The sequence below is a fragment of the Piliocolobus tephrosceles genome, chromosome 2, assembly GCF_002776525.5.
Source record: "Piliocolobus tephrosceles isolate RC106 chromosome 2, ASM277652v3, whole genome shotgun sequence".
Classification (NCBI taxonomy): Eukaryota; Metazoa; Chordata; class Mammalia; order Primates; family Cercopithecidae; genus Piliocolobus; species Piliocolobus tephrosceles.
The window spans coordinates 73,999,653-74,015,668 of NC_045435.1; positions in this window are offsets into that span (position 1 = coordinate 73,999,653).

Consider the following 16,016-nt stretch of genomic DNA (forward strand, 5'->3'; position numbering starts at 1 on the left):
CTGAAGTTTGATTTCTCTGGGAAAATCTGGGAGCCAGTGTAGAACATACTTTTCAGTTATTCCTCCTGAGGAGTGAGAGAGCTGGGGTATTTATACTCCAACTGTTTTTTCATTATTGGTCGAGGACAGCTTGGGGGAGAGAGCAGGCGATGTTAATTCTCCAGCATTTCAGACATGCAGGGCTGATGGGCAAAGCAGGCTCTGATCATCACAGAAAGCCCTAAGACAAATAAGTACAAGAACAGCAATGAGAAGTCAAGCCCAGTTGCAATGAAGTGGTAAGAGAGGTGGGCAGGACACCAACATTATCTGCTACAATCACCCTTCTGCAACCCAGGACAGAGTCTGTGGTCAGTGTTGGTCTAAGAACAGCAAGACAGAATTAGCAGTTCTCCTGCCAGAAGCATTGCCTGGCCAGGCTAGATTTGGAAGGCTCTCAAGGGTGGTGAAATAAATTCCAGCCTTCAATACAGTGGAATACAATGGAGCCGGGAAAAAGAACAAAGTAGATCTATAAAAACTGGTACTGAAAAATGTTCAAGATATATTGCTGATATTTTATTTAGTTAAAAAAATATCAAGAGGCAGACCAGCATTTAAAGAACTCTCCCATTTGTTTAAAAAAATAAGCAAATCTATTTATGTGTGTGTGTGTGTTTTTTCAATAAATCAAATGAAGAGTTATCATTTTGGCTTCCCAGAATCCAAATCCATGGAAACTGAAGGGGAAGGGATGTTCCCTCTCCCTGCCCCTTACAACTAGAATGTGCCTAATAACCAGATGCTCTAGCTCAGAATCTTGACTCTTGAGAAAAGGACCAAAAGGCATGGCAGCATTGAATAACTCTCCCTGGGCCTCGGGATCATTGAGGGGCATCCAGGAACTGGTGAGTGGGCCCAGCAAGAGCAGCCCACGCATAGTTGCCTTGTGGTTGCTTTTGGCTGTGCCTCACCTCACTGGTCCATTGGTTCCTGATGGAGCCTGTGTCCCGGCCTTCAGCCAATTCTGGAAGCTACTGTGTAAACTCCTTTTCTGCCGTCAAGTTCTACTGTTAGGAACTGAGAGCAATGGCTGATGTAGGAAAAAAAATTAGAAGAAACTAGTAAGAGTGGTTATCTCTGGGAAAGGGGATGGCAAACTTCAGATGGAAAAGAGATTTATTTTTCAGTTCAATTTGTGTTTAATGTTATTATTGTTTGATTATTTCAACCCTGTGCATTTACCATTCTTTCAAATTTAAAACATTTTAAAAGATTGCATTTCAAACAACTTTGCTTTTAAAAAGTGTCCCGGTCGGGTGCAGTGGTTCATGCCTGTAATTCCACCACTTTGGGTGGCCGAGGCGGGCGGATCACAGGATCAGGAGTTCGAGACCAGCCTGGACAACATAGTGAAACCCCATGTCTACTAAAAATACAAAAAAAAAAAAAAAATAGCTGGGCATGGTGGCAGGCACCTGTAATCCCAGCTACTTGGGAGGCTGAGGCAGGAGAATCGTGTGAACCCGGGAGGCAGAGGTTTCAGTGAACCGAGATCGTACCACTGCACTCTAGCACAGGTGACAGTGTGAGACACCGTCTCAAGGAAAAAAAAAAAAAGTGTACTAGTAAAGGCGGTACCTGGACAAGAAAAATGTAGCATTAAAGTGTAGTCCTAGCAGCAGACACAGGATGGAAGGTTAAGTATCACCCTCTAACCTCTGCTCAGGTCCTCTTACAAAGAAGAGCTTCTTAACCTGGAGAGTTTGGCTAGGACTCAAGAGGTTCATGAAGTTGAATGGAAGTGGAGATAGGAGGCAGCAAACTACAGTAGCATTTGTAGTATTTGTGACTCTGTGACCAATGGAAATCTCTATCACATTACAGTTGTTATGATTTCTGAGTGGTCAGTGCTTCTAAATTACCTTAATTATTAGATCCGCCACTAGATCTTATTTCATGCATTAGGAAAGAAGCATACCAAAGAGATATCTGCACTCTCTTGTTTATTGTAGCATTATTCACAAAAACTAAGGTATGGAATCCGCCTTAGTGCCCAGAAATAGATAAATGGATAAAGAAAATTGGTGTCTATATAAATGGAAGACTTCTTAGCCTTTGAAAAAAAGGAAATTCTGTCATTTGTAACAGGGTGGATGAACTCAGAGGATATTATGCTAAATGAAATAAGCCAGGCACAGAAAGACAAATACTGTGTGATCTCACTTATGTGTGGAATCTAAAAAACTCAAATTCATGGAAGCAGAGAGTAGAGCAATGGTTACCAGGAACAAGGGGTAGGGGATGCAGACAGATATTCTTCAAAGGGTACAAAGTTTCAGTTAGGCAACATGAATAAGTTTAAAATCTAATTTAAAAAAAGAAAGAAGCATATATATCACAGTATCACACATTTATTTTTTAAGGTTTTGATAACTACATTATTAATATGATTGATATCTTTTAAAAGCCTATATATTTTATCTTATTCATTTAAAAGCATTATTCTGGGCAAGGCATGGTGGCTCACACCTGTAATTCCATTACTTTCAGAGGCTGAGACAGGAGGATCACTTGAGGCCAGAAGTTCAAGACCACACTGGTCAGCATAGCATGACCCCATTTCTACAAAAAAAAATTTAAAATTAGCCTGGCATGGTGGCATACACCTGTAGTCTCAGCTATGTGGGAGGCTGAGGTGGGAAGATTGCTTGAGCCCAGGAGTTTGAGGCTGCAACAAGCTAAGATTGCATCATTGCACTGAGCCTCGGAGGGAGACCCTATCTCTAAAATGATAATAACAAAATTTTTTAAAATGAAAGCATTATTCTGAGAAGGGGTCCGCAGGCTTACTGGACTGCCAGTGGGGTCCATGGTGTAGTACCTGTGTGCACACACACAGAAAATTTGAGAGCATCTGCCAAAGCTCTTCATCTTTCTCTTCCTCATCTTTTTGCTTTATCCATTGACTCTTATCCTAATTTATTTACCTATAAAGTAGCAACAGTGTCCTTTTCTTTTTCTTTCTTTTTTTTTTGTACAAAGCACATAAGCTGTATGCTTTTACTTACTTTCTTTGTTTTTAGCAGGAGGTCTCACTCTGTCACCCAGGCTGGAGTGCAGCAGTGCAACCATAGCTGACTGCAGCCTCAAACTCTGGGCTCAAGAGATCCTCCCATCTCAGCCTCCTGAGTAGCTAGGATTACAGGTGTATTCATTGTATTTGGCCTACTTTGACTTTTTTGAAAGAAAGTCAAACCATCAAACTGGCCATAACAATTCAACAAATGATAGTCTCTGGTTTATTGTTTGAGGATATTAATAGGTCATATTTTTGTGTTTCTTGGAAGGATGAAACTGTGAATGGATGAAATTAGTGGTTATGAGCAAGGAGGGGGGCAGGGTGGTCTCAACTGGCTAGCTGTGAGTTTCCACTCTGCCATTCAAATAAACATGTGGCCTTAGACTAATCACTAATACCCACCAAACCTCACTTACTTCGTCTGAAGAGGAGGATAACCAGTCCATTTGCTTTATAGGGTCACATTGTTGATACAATAATAACAATCATTGCACATGATTACCATACCCACAGGTGCAGAAACCAGTAACAGTGATTGCCTCTGGGGAAAAAGAGACTAGAGATTTGAGGTGGAAGGGAGATCTGATTTTCACTACATATTATATTACATTATTTGAATTCAATTAGAGTTAGTGATTATTATTATTGCATCCAAGAAAAAGTGAGGAAATACAAAACTTTAATCTACTAACAGCCCTATAGTTGATCAGTATTCATTTATTTACTCCTTTATGCTAAGTGAAAACTTAATTTCATCTACAAACAGAAATCAAAAGAGAATACCTACCACAGCAAACTCTGTTAAATAAGCCGATGCTCAAAGTTAATTAAACAATAAGGGCTTGATCAGCTTTCCTTTGATTCTCCTAGCAAGCCCTTATTCATAAAACGTTAAGTTTCTCCTGTACATTACTTTGTACCACTTCCACTCCCAAGGAACCTATGGAGGTGTGGGTGGGACAGTCTGGGAAGACTTCCTTCTCTTCAGTTAAAAACTTAGCACCTTTTAAAATATTAGTAAGGGCCAGGTGCAGTGGCTCACACCTGTAATTCCAGCACTTTGGGAGGCCGAGGCAGGTGAATCACTTGAGTTCAGAGACCAGCCTGGCCAACGTGGTGAAACCCTGTCTCTACTAAAAATACAAAAATTAGCCGAGCATGGTAGTGGGCACCTGTAGTCCCAGCTAGTAGCACCAGTGTATTCCAGCCTGGGCAACAGAGCGAGACTCCATCTCAAAAAAGGAAAAGGAAAAAAAATGAAAGTAAAAAATAAAATATTAGTAAGGAGAATGAAAGCACCAGCATACAACATTCTGGAACTGAAGAAAATGGAAAGTCAGTCAGCCTGTTAGTTACCAACAGTGACTAAAAATTTTGATTTGCACTGAGCATTGTCTACAGGACTGTGGGGAAAAGGTCTATGTATTTAAACTAACATGAAGTTTGTCCTGTCCTTTGACACTGAACACACATATGGGGAGAAAAGCAGTTGTACAAAATACACTGCTATAAGCTGAGTGCAAGGGTGTACATGCTAGAAATATAAAGAAAAGAGAGAAAAATTCTTTGAGTCATTTGATGCATCAAGAAACCAAGCATAACTATGGCCCAGGTGATGAATGACACTGCAAGGACCAAAGCTGAACAAAACAGATCCCTGTTCTCCAGGAGTTCACAGGCCAGGGGGCTTAAATGGCAAAGTTTTATTCACAAAGGAATGTTCAAAAGGGGTGGTGGAAAGAAGGACAGCATCCTAAGAAATGAGTCTTTAAAATTGCCAACACCACACGGATGCTGTCAGCAAAATATAGACTGTGGGAAACTCTACATGACAAACATCCTGATTTTCTCAAGAAGTAAATTGCAAGGACAAAAAATAAAAATAAAAAATAAAATAAATAAATGGAGAGAAATCTATAAATTAAAAGAGACTTAAAAGGCAGAACAACCAATCATACTATGTGAACCCTATCTGGACCATAATTTAAACAAAGGATTTTTTAATTATGACATTTATTTTAAAAATTGGAAATGTGAACACTATTTGATGATGTTAAAGAATTATTGTATTTTAGGTGATGGTCTTTTAATAATGTATGGATAACAAAGTATTATGTCTGGGGCTTGCTTTAAAATAATATGAGGAGGAAATAGATAGATATGTAAATGAATCAGGATTGGCCATGGATTGATCTTATTGGGGCTCGGTGATGGTATATGGGTTCATGATATTAGTCTGTGCTTCTTTTGTGTATATTTGAAATTCCTCATAATAAGATTTGGCTATTTTTAAATCACCACAAGAGATACAGCAGAAATCAGAGTAGCAACTACAAGCATGCAGTTCTCTGGTTGCATGGGAGCTCAAATTCAGCAGAAAAGTCTAGCTCGTGCAGGTAAATAATCCTCCTGTTTGTACCTTCTCTTCTATTTGTGGGGTATGGGCAGGACCCCTCTTCTCATTTCTAGTACTTCCTTTGGCTGGAGCTCCTGATTCTTTTTCTAGGCATGGTAGTCATGGTGAGAGGTTTGCACTGGCCCAGCTCTTCTCATGAGTGTCCTCCCTTTCGGCCAGTCAGGCTGCATTTGTAAAACATCTGGCCGAGGCCAGAACCCAGTTGTTTGGGAGCCCTTTGGAAGAGACAGAGACCACCATGGCCTCATTAGCCCCAGGCTCCTGCTCACTGGGCTCAAGTTCAGGTGGCCAGATGAGCACCCACGAGCAAGATGTAGAACAGAAGGTCTAGAAAGTGTAGAGGAGCCAGACATGGTGGCTCATGCCTATAATCCTAGCACTTTGGGAGGCCAAGGCAGGGGGATCACTTTGAGGTCAAGAGTTTGAGACCAGCCTGGCCAACATGGTGAAACCCCATTTCTACTAAAAATACAAAAATTAGCTGGGTGTGGTGGCACACACTTGTAATCCCAGTTACTCGCCAGGCTGAGGCAGGAGAATTGCTTGAACCTGAGAGGCAGAGGTTGCAGTGAGTTGAGATCATGCCACTGCACTCCAGTCTGGGCAACAGAGGCAGACTCTGTCAGAAAGAAAAGAAAAGAACGAAAATAAGAAGAAGAGAAGAGAAGGAAGGAAGGAAGGAGGGAGGGAAGGGAGGGAGGGAGGGAGGGAGGGAGGGAAGAAGGGAGGGAGGGAGGAAGGAAGGATAGAGGGTCAGCAGCCCATTTTCTGACTAGGGGGTTCTCAAGAGCAGGGAAGTGAGAAGTCTTCTCAAGAAAATGTTCAAAGCCTAAAGCAATCTGGAACCACCTGCATGCCAAAAGGGATGTGACACTGGTCTCCTTTTTCTCTGGATGCTTCTCTCTCTGGATGTCTTTTCCCACGTCTTCCTCTTTTCTGTTACCTAGGTGTGCACCGTTCTTTCTACATTCTAAGTTCTCTGTAATTTGGCACCCAAGTCTGCCCTGGGTAGGAATATACGGGCAGAAACAGCAATAAGAAACCATTTGGAGTCTATCGAATTGGTAAGGATTTTTTTTTTTTTTTTTTTTTTTTTGAGATATAGTCTCACTCTGTTACCCAGGCTGGAGTGCATTGGTGTGATCTTGGCTCACTGCAACCTCTGCCTCCTGGGTTCAAGCAATTCTACTGTCTCAGCCTCCTGAGTAAGTGGGATTACAGGTGACCACCACCATGCCCAGCTAATTTTTTATATTCTTAGTAGAGTTTCACCAGATGTATTTTTAGTAAGTTTCACCATGTTGGCCAGGCTGGTCTCGAACTCCCAACCTCAGGTGATCCACCCACCTCCGCCTCCCAAAGTGCTGGGATTACAGATGTGAGCCACTGAGCCCAGTCTTTTGTTTTGTTTTGTTTTTTAGACAGGGTCTTCTCTGACACCCAGGCTGGATTGCGGTGGCGCAATCTTTGCTCACAGCAACCTCCACCTCCCAGGCTCAAGCAATGGTAAGGATTTTTTAAAAGATTATACCTAGTATTTGTGAAGGTACTGGGGACAAGGAATTGTCACGTCCTGCTGACTGGAGTGGGACTAAATATGTATCCCCTTTCTGAAGGGCAGTTTGTCAGTTGGTATCTAAAGCTTTAAAAATGTGCATATCTTTTACCATAGTAATTCTGCTTCTGGGAATTTGTCCTACAGGATTAGCTATGCACAAAATTCATGTGTGAGAATGTTCCTGATGGAACTCTTGCAAAAAAATTGTAAACAGCTTAAATATCCAATGACAAAGGACTAACTCACATGAAAGACATATAGTGAAGTGCTATAGAGACATTAAAATAATGTCTTAGTAGCATATTTAAAGCATGGGAAAATATTCATGCTATATTAAATGGAAAAGCAGATTATAAAGCAGCATGTATCATATGATGTCATCTTGTAAATGCATAGAAAGAATATACACCAAAGACTTGTCTGTGGTTTCTGGGTGGTAGGATTTGTGCAACTTTAATTTCTCTTTTTTGTAATTCTCTACTTTTCCCAAAATTTCTCCATCGATTACTTTTTAAATCAGAAAAAAACCCACCTTATTTACAAAATCAAATAAAAGTAAAGAACAGAATAAGAATTTGTTTGCCCTCTTCTTTCCTCTCCTCCTCTAGTCAGCCTGAACAACCATTGTTATCAAAAATAGTTATTATAACCACAGCAGTGAATACTCTGTTTTGTATTGCCCAGCTACAAGTGCTGAGATCCTTCTGTGCATTTTCTTTTAGTCCTCCTTACCTATGATGAAGCAGATATTTCTCTTCTGTCAAAGATGGAAAACTCAGCCTTGCAGAGAGGTTTAGTAACTTGCCTGTGAACACACAGAACGGACAAGCCAGGCTTCTATCTTGATCTGATTGCAGAAGCCACACTGCCTCAAAGACACTTAGCCCTACAAAGCTCAGAAAGGAGTTTTATGTTGTGTCATAACGTTTTAAGAAATGCCCTGCCCCAAGGAGACCCAAGTTCCACCCAGGCCAGAAATCTGTCTCTAGAAAAAGCACCAAGCAATGAGCTGCCAAAGGGTGAATCTACCCACACATCATGGAAATGCCTGCAGAAAGTCATTATTTGTGATTTTAGCCTGTAACTTCTGCTGGAGTGAGAAGTTTTTAAAATTTGTTAACCTTACTGCCAGGGAATTCTTTGGGTTTATTTCTGGTTGCTTGTACTTTTTTTTAACTCCACCCTTTTTGAGAGTCTTATATCACCCCACCATGCCCATCATCCATTCTCCAATACTCCAATAACAGCAAATAGCTGGTTTACAGAGGATACTTACTTATGCATTCCTATTGGTTGAATGATGGAATGTAAGTTCCATGAGGGCAGGGATTGTGTCTATCTCAGGAAGCACTGTTCTGTATGGCATCTAGATGGTGCCCAGTATAGAAAGGCTTAAGATAGCTAAAGGCTCAAGATGGCTAACTAATGAATGAATTATATTGCCTTAGGTCCTATCTCCTCTCAATTTTTTGGGACAAGAATTATCTTTTTCATTTATGTGAATTGGAGCACCAGCTCTTACCTTTCGCTTGCCCCCACCTTAATTGCTTTGCTGTAGGTTCTTGGTATCTTTCTTGAAGTGCTGAAGTCGGATTTGTAACGTGTGTCCCTGGCAGGATTCACCATGGGTTTGCACAAAGGGATTGTCAAGTATTTGGTTTGGTTTCTGTGTTCCAAGGCTTTTTCTTGCTAAAATAAACTTCCCCACCCTCTCCCAGAGCAAAATAGCCAGTTCTGCTAACTGGGTCACTTGCCAAGGAGCCAAGATTTTGTCTTTTTTCCCCTGGTCTTGTCTAGGGCCAAGACCCAGTGAGTTGAGCTCTAAGGACTTGCCAAGGCTTTCTATTAATGCCAGTTCCTACAAACATCCCAGACCCTGTCCTCCTGACCTCAACCAGATCCTCCACCTCCAAAGGCAACCTGCTAGATAGTGTCTCTGGAAAGTTTGAGGCAGTCTGTAGCCTGAAGTCATTCACCTAGAACCCCGGGGCAAGGGGTACAGATTCAGGTTCACAGCTGCCACTCGTCTGCTGAGGTTGTGGGTGAGAAGAATGCTGCAAATGAGCTCCCTTGATTAAGCATTCTTGAGCTTATTGCAGGTTCCATAAGAAGCTGGATTGACTGCCTGGCTCCAAAGACAACTGTGTTAGAAGTCTGGATGCAGCTTGTTTTTAAAAGTCTAGAGGAGAGGCCAATTAATTGATGTGGTTGTCTGGTCCAGAGAAAGAAATTAAAAGAGCATAACTCAAGAGGCAGGTGGGGAGTAATGTCTCTTTGGGGAATTGAGGGATGGGAGCAAGTCAAACTAACTCCACTAATTCAACAGATATATAGATATTATAATATGTATACAGAAATATAAATAAGTATATTTAACAGATAGTTAGAAAAGTATACAAATAATAAGTGTACACAGTTTGATGAACATTCACAAACCAGAACCCAGATCGGGAAACAGACCTTTCTCAGTAGCCCAGAAGCCCCTCTCTTCTGTCCCCAAATGTTGTCTATTTTGAATGGAATCACGCAGTACCAAGTATTTGGATCTGGCTGCTTTTGCTCAACATTATTTTTGAAACTCATTCATGAAGTTGAGTGTAGCAGTAGTTTGTTGATTCTTATTGATGTATAGTATTTAATTTTGTGAGTATACCACTACTTATGGGTTCCACTCTTGACGGTTATTCAGTCAATTTCCAATTTAGGGCTATTACAAATAGTGCTGCTGTAAACATTCTAGTACATGTCTTTTGGTGAATACGGGTACTCATTTCTGTTTGGTATATACTTAGGAGTGGTGTTGCTGGGTCATAAATAATGCAAACACTCAACCATAGTAGATACCGCCATGCAGTTTTCCAAAGTGTTTGTCCCTATTTCCATTCCGCCAGCAGCACAAGCCTGTTGTTTAGTTTTGGGTTTTTAGCATGGTGCTTAGGAGTACACCTCTGAAAACCTCTTACCAGTTACACGAGCTTTGACATGCTACCCAGCTTCCAAGAGCCTCAATTTTCACATTTGTATGATGGAGATATCTATTATATACACTGGCTTCACAGGATGATGTTGAGGACTGACTAGGGTGGGTATTAAACTTAGTGCTGTGACATGCAATAGGCCCTCAGTAATAAGTAATCATCTACTAATTGCTACCCTAGATTCATCCCTAAAAAGGGAGAGTCTGTGTGTGTGATGAAGGCAGCAATGGAAGCAGAAAGAAGAGATTGATTCCTTTTTTGATTGATTGATGGGCTCTTTGCAGTATTTTAGAGTTCTCATTTTGTCTTCACCTAAGTCAAGCTATAAACTCCCGGGTGGAGCATCAGGGATCTTTACCCAGGTAAAGGAAAGATGGGATTCGACTGAGAGCTCCAGAGATTCGGGCAAGAGAGAACTTTTCTGTTTGCCGGTAAACACGAGAAGTTCTTATCAAAGCCAAACAAAATAAACAAACAAAACAGAGCTGAGAGATTCGCTTGCAAAGCGATCACAACGCTTCAGGTTCTTTTTCAATGCACCATCCAACTCAGATCCACATTGCCTGGCAAACTTACAGAAGTTGGGGGAAGTCTGAAATCGGTTTCCCTCACCCCTGTACCCCTTCCGGTCCCTTTTCCCTGCCGGCTTAACTCCTGCTCTCAGCACTTAACGCTAATACCTTTGGGCAGGCTCCACCGCGGAGTTTAACCAGCTGCCAAGTTAAATAACGCGGAGGATCCTAAGCCGTCTTCCCAGGGAGTCGGAAACCGACATCTCTCAACTACGCAGGGCCAGTCAGTCACCAAAACGCCTTTTAATTTCAAACATGCATACACGTGTGTGTGTGTTATATCATATATAAAAATATATCATCATCGTTCTCTTTAAACGATTATTTCCTTTGGGTTGCACACCAAAATCGCGTAGCAAGTGGAAACCCCAGGTAGGCGAGACGACTTCCTTCCCTCACTGCGCCTTACAAAATGACACGTCTGCTGGCAAATTGCTGCACGCGGGTATTGGATCAGATTCCTAATTAAATAGCATTTCTAGCGATGAGTTGTCGATAGTATACAAGTATATACATACGTACATACATATAAACAATATGCATATATATGATTTGCATATATATGTTTGTGAATATATATGCATCCAGGGCAGAGAGGAGAGCACTAAGCTTGCACGGATAGACTGCAGACCTGCTCTTTTAGGAGAATTCTTCTGGCCTAGAAGTGTAACGCTGCCCAGATTTCCGAAGACTCAGCGAATGTCCTCTGATGTGATCGCGGAGGGAGTTGGGAGGATCCTGGAAATCATGATATGTTTGCACCACCGCCCCTCCCCCTACGCCCCCGCCCCGGGCTGCAAAGCCGGTTGCCCCTGGCTAATAGGCGCCTTTCCTGCTCCAGGGTGAAAACTAGTCTGTGGTGCATTGAGATTTGCAAACCAGTCCCTGAATGCCAGGGGCGCTGCAAAACAGCCGCCGGGTGCAGTGGGCCGGGCGCTCGGCCACCCTGGCTGCGATCATCGCAGCCTCCCAAAGGATGCGGGCAGATGCAGACGGCTCTGGCCCATCTGTCCCTAAAGGCCTGGGACTGTGGTCGCGTGCTCCGCGAGGGTACCCGAAACCTGGGAGCTCTCCGGCGCTCCCGGCCTCGGGTATCTGGGGCTCTTTGTCTCCCGACAGCACTAATCCTGAGAACAACGCGCACCGAAGGCGGAGGCCCCTGTGCTTTGGACAAGCCCGCCACGGGCAAGCCAGTTCGAATGTTTTCAATAAAATGCTTCCTGGGGAAAAAAGAGAGGATAGCAAAAGAATTTCTCTTCAGAAGTTAATCTATTTTCAGCAGCGGTTAAGCGCGGCACCAAGTAAATCAGATTCTAAATGTTCCTTTGGAAAGAAGGAAGAAAAGGAAGGGAGGAAGGAAAGAGAGCTGGAGGGAAGAAGGAGGCAGGGAGGGAGGGAACAGGAAAAGATATCCCTTAAACCATAAAGTTTGTTTGTTTCAGGGTTGGTTTTTCCCCCACCCCCCAAAAAAATGTCAGGAAGGAGCGGAGTCCCCAGTGCCTGTGTTTCCCCAAACTCGGGAGCCGCGAGCAAGCCTTCTCCCTCCAAGCTGCTCTGCTTCCTGGGGAGATGGCATACATAGGGCGATGTGTTATGTATTGCAACCAGATGAGAAAATAATAACGATTTTTAAAATAATAGTGCTCCTTGTCATCCAGAACCAAGATATGCATGCCACCGGGGCTGAAATTGGAACACTTTTTTGGAGTGGAAATGCTTGCCTTTTTCTTCCGTGGTGCAAATGTGTGAGCTTTTTGCGCAATAAAGGGATTTTCTTCTGAGGTTGTCTACACCGCAAAAAGGCATCTGCTAATTTGTCCTAAAGAGAGGGCGATTTCTGGCATTTTTTAAAAAATGTTTTTAAAATAAAAGTCATCATTACAGTGCTTCGGGTTAGTGACCATAAAATGGCCAGAGGGAAGGGGCGGGAGGAGAGGCTCAGCTCTAGCCGCGCCAGTCATATTTAATATGCTTCCCATAAGAGAAGCTCCTGTAAAATCAATAGACAGCCGCCAGCTGTGCTTAAACCTGCGCTTTCAATTAAAACACTGCGCTCCAGTCCTTGAGGTTGGGCCTGGATCCCCAGTCAGTGGTGTGCGGGTTGCTTGGCCAGGGCGCGGCGTCGCACCGCCGCGGATTCCAGAGGTCGCTGCCGGGGTCAGGCCCCGCAGAGCCACGGATGCGCCCGGCCTCGGCGTCCTGCTCTTCGGCGTGTGAAGGACACAGGCCGCCGAGGGGCCTCAGGCCTAACTCTGATGGTGTGTTTCCCTACCGCCGCCGGGAGTTTGAGGCCCAACCTAGGGCCAGATGGCGAAGAAGCCAAAGCATCCGGCTCTCGGCTGAGGCGCTCCGAATGAAATAGGCCTGGGGCTGAGGCCTAGGGCTGGCGAAGGCGCCAAGGTGGATTCGGGTCCGGCGGCTGTGCGTGACGGGCTGCAGCCCACGAATCGGACGGCCACGGGCTTGGGCGCCCGGGGATTACACAGGGCATCCTAAGACTCCTACCCTGGAGCGGAGCGCTTGCTGCGGCCTAGTAGGCCTCGCTTGGGCCGCCACTGAGTGCCTCCCGGTCAGGCGGTTTGCTGGGTCCTCCTCTTGACCCGAAGGCACCAACACCTCCAACGTGGAGCTTGTGTACCTGTTGGGTTGGGAAAGAGACTGGGACTTCCAGAATGTCACCATAGCGTCAGGCCACTTCTACTGGAAAATCATGCTTTGAGGGACAGACTTCTTGGGGAGGGAGGGATAAGATGACTTTATTTTCCGTAAATGAATGCACATCCCTGAAACATCTGCTTAGCCCTGGAGCCCCATGTTGCCCTTCATGTCGAGTTATTTTGGATTTTCCTTTACTGAAAATGTGTAGGTGGAAAAAATGTCACCCCAAATCCCACAGAACCCTTCCACCAACTCCCTAAAACGGTGAACTTTTAATTTCTGTAGTTGTCCCTCTAAAAAAAAAAAAAAAAAAAAAAAAAAAAAAGGAAAGAAAAAGAAAGAAAGAAAAGGAAAAGAAAGCCCAGCCTCAAAGCAAACAAACAAAAAAAGATGCTGTATATAAGAATGAATTTGGAGGATTTGGGGACAGCGAACGGAAATCTCAGCACTCCCTCCACCATGCGCCACATTTCCCCAGTCCTCTATTATTCTGCCTGAAATCATCTCGTTTACAGAAAATATTTGTTTGCACTATTAGTTGGTACTGGAGTTAATTACTCAATGTGTTAACGTGAAGTAATATGTATAAAAGTAGGATCAGTGTTTATTGTGTGGGTGAGCTGTTGAGCGGTGCTTGAATAAACTGCAATTAGGGTTAGATAGAGATTAATTAACATGTGAGTGGCAAGGTGTAAAATAGTTTCCAACCCTCCACTTCAATATAATCTGCAGGCGAGGGAAGGAGAAGTTTGTGGAAGCTAATTAAATACTTTCATAAAAGCCAGTGTATTCACCCAACATTTGGAAAGAAAGGCACATTAGGGGCAACTTGTTTTTACCCAAATGTTTTCTTTCTGTGGAGGTAGCACTCCTTTGTGATGCTGGAGAGAGAGAGAAAGATGGCTTATGCAGCCACAAAAAGCGATAGAAATGGCAAGGCAGGTTCATGGGAAGCCCTTGGAAGCCTTTCAGCCTGATGAAGCTTTCAAACCAGCAGATCTTTCAAGCTGCTGCGGAGAGCAACATTTACCCAATTTGGAAAAAGGGTTGGGGTGCAGTACTTGTGGCAAACGGGATCCACAGGAGAGTCGGGATAGAAATTCGGGTCTTGAGATGCTGCAGGTGTATTGATATTGTTTCAATGTTGGGGTGAGTTGGTTTGTTTCATGTTTGGTGGGAGGAGGGAATAATCTGTGCTCTTGTGTTCACATTAACATAGGGATGGGGGTACCCTGGGTCTGGAATTCTGTCTCTCTGAACATCTTCTAAATTAAATGGGCTATATGGAAATGATCTCCTCCAGATGAGCAAGGCTCTAGGCTTAGAAATCTGGTAGTTTGGGGAGGGGGTGGAAGGGTGATGTTACGGGAACAGACTTAGGATTGTGGAATTTAGGGGCAGTTCCAGAGTTTGGCAGGGTGAGAGCATTAGCCTATTGCAGTCCACCTTCAAACCACTTTCCCTCAGGGACCTCTCTCTGTTCCCTCTCTTTTCTTTCCAAGTACACCTTTCCTTTTCCTTACCTGCTATGTCCAAATCATGTCTAAAATTGCACCTCAAAGGAGCGGCAACTGGATGGGTGAGTAGAAGGAAAGAGACGTTTTGAAGGGAAAAAGGGAGTGATTTGCCTGAAGTTAAAACTAGAGCTTTTCTGCCCCGTCCCTTAACGTTCTCCAGGGATGTTTCGCAGCACGGAGGGCCCTAGGACGGGATACTCAGCCCCCTCAAGACTTGTTCCTGGGTGAAGAAACAGAGGGTTTACCTCTACCACCACTTTCTCTGGCTTCACATGATCGTGTGTCTTTGGAGATGGAATTCACTATCAAACCCTGTTTGCTCATATTATACCCACCGTAATCCTCTTAAACTGTGGTTGAGGCTACAAAGCTCGTGGTCTTGCAAAAGCTAGCTAGCAAGATATAATTGTCCCGCGAACAAAACCGGCCAAAACTTTTCAAAAAACCCCTGCACCCCTCCTCCCCCTTTCCTAAACCTAATTCTCTCGCTCGCTCTCTTGCTAGCCACCACCATCCCCCTCCAAAAGAACCCTCAGCCTCGACCACTTTTGTTGTCGCCAAGAGCACCCGGCCTGTTGAAAGTGCTGGAGCGTCTTTGAGCAGTTTGTTGTGATACGCAGGTGGAATGGTCTGCAAACAGATGAATTCAGCCCCTCCAAACCAAGCGCGGAGCGCGCTGCTTTTGTGCGCCAGGCACAAAACGCTGAATTCCTCCGAACTTACTTGGGGCCTGTCTGGAAAAGGGTCTTTTCTTCCCTCTGCTTGTACCTCTGGCCACACTAAGTCTCTGCCCGCCCCCCTTCAGGCCCCCTCCCTCTCCTCTCTGATAATCCGTCTCTTTATTTTAGAAAAACACAAAACCCGGTTCCACGCGGTGCTTTAGTGGCTAAAAGTGAAAGAGCTGCCTTGGCAGAATTCAGCTCTATGAATCACTTCGGAAAATTGGTTCGACTGAATGGCCTTAGGAGGAAAAACGTTTTAATAGGATCCAGGGGAGGTTCTGCTGTTTCAATCTGCTCCTTAAACAGGTGGAGATTGGACGTTCTCAATTATACAAACAGTAAGTACCCATCAGCTGGGAGAGCTGCCCTCCGAATCCTTCCCGCACGCAGCCCTAAACCAGAAGCAGAACCCGGCTTTGCCTCAGAAACCCGATCATAAATCAACAATTCTGATCTATTAGGATCTCCAAAAGTCTTCCACCTCTTGGTTCAGTCTTCCCCAGCCTCAGACTCAGAGCCAGCCATAAAGCCGGA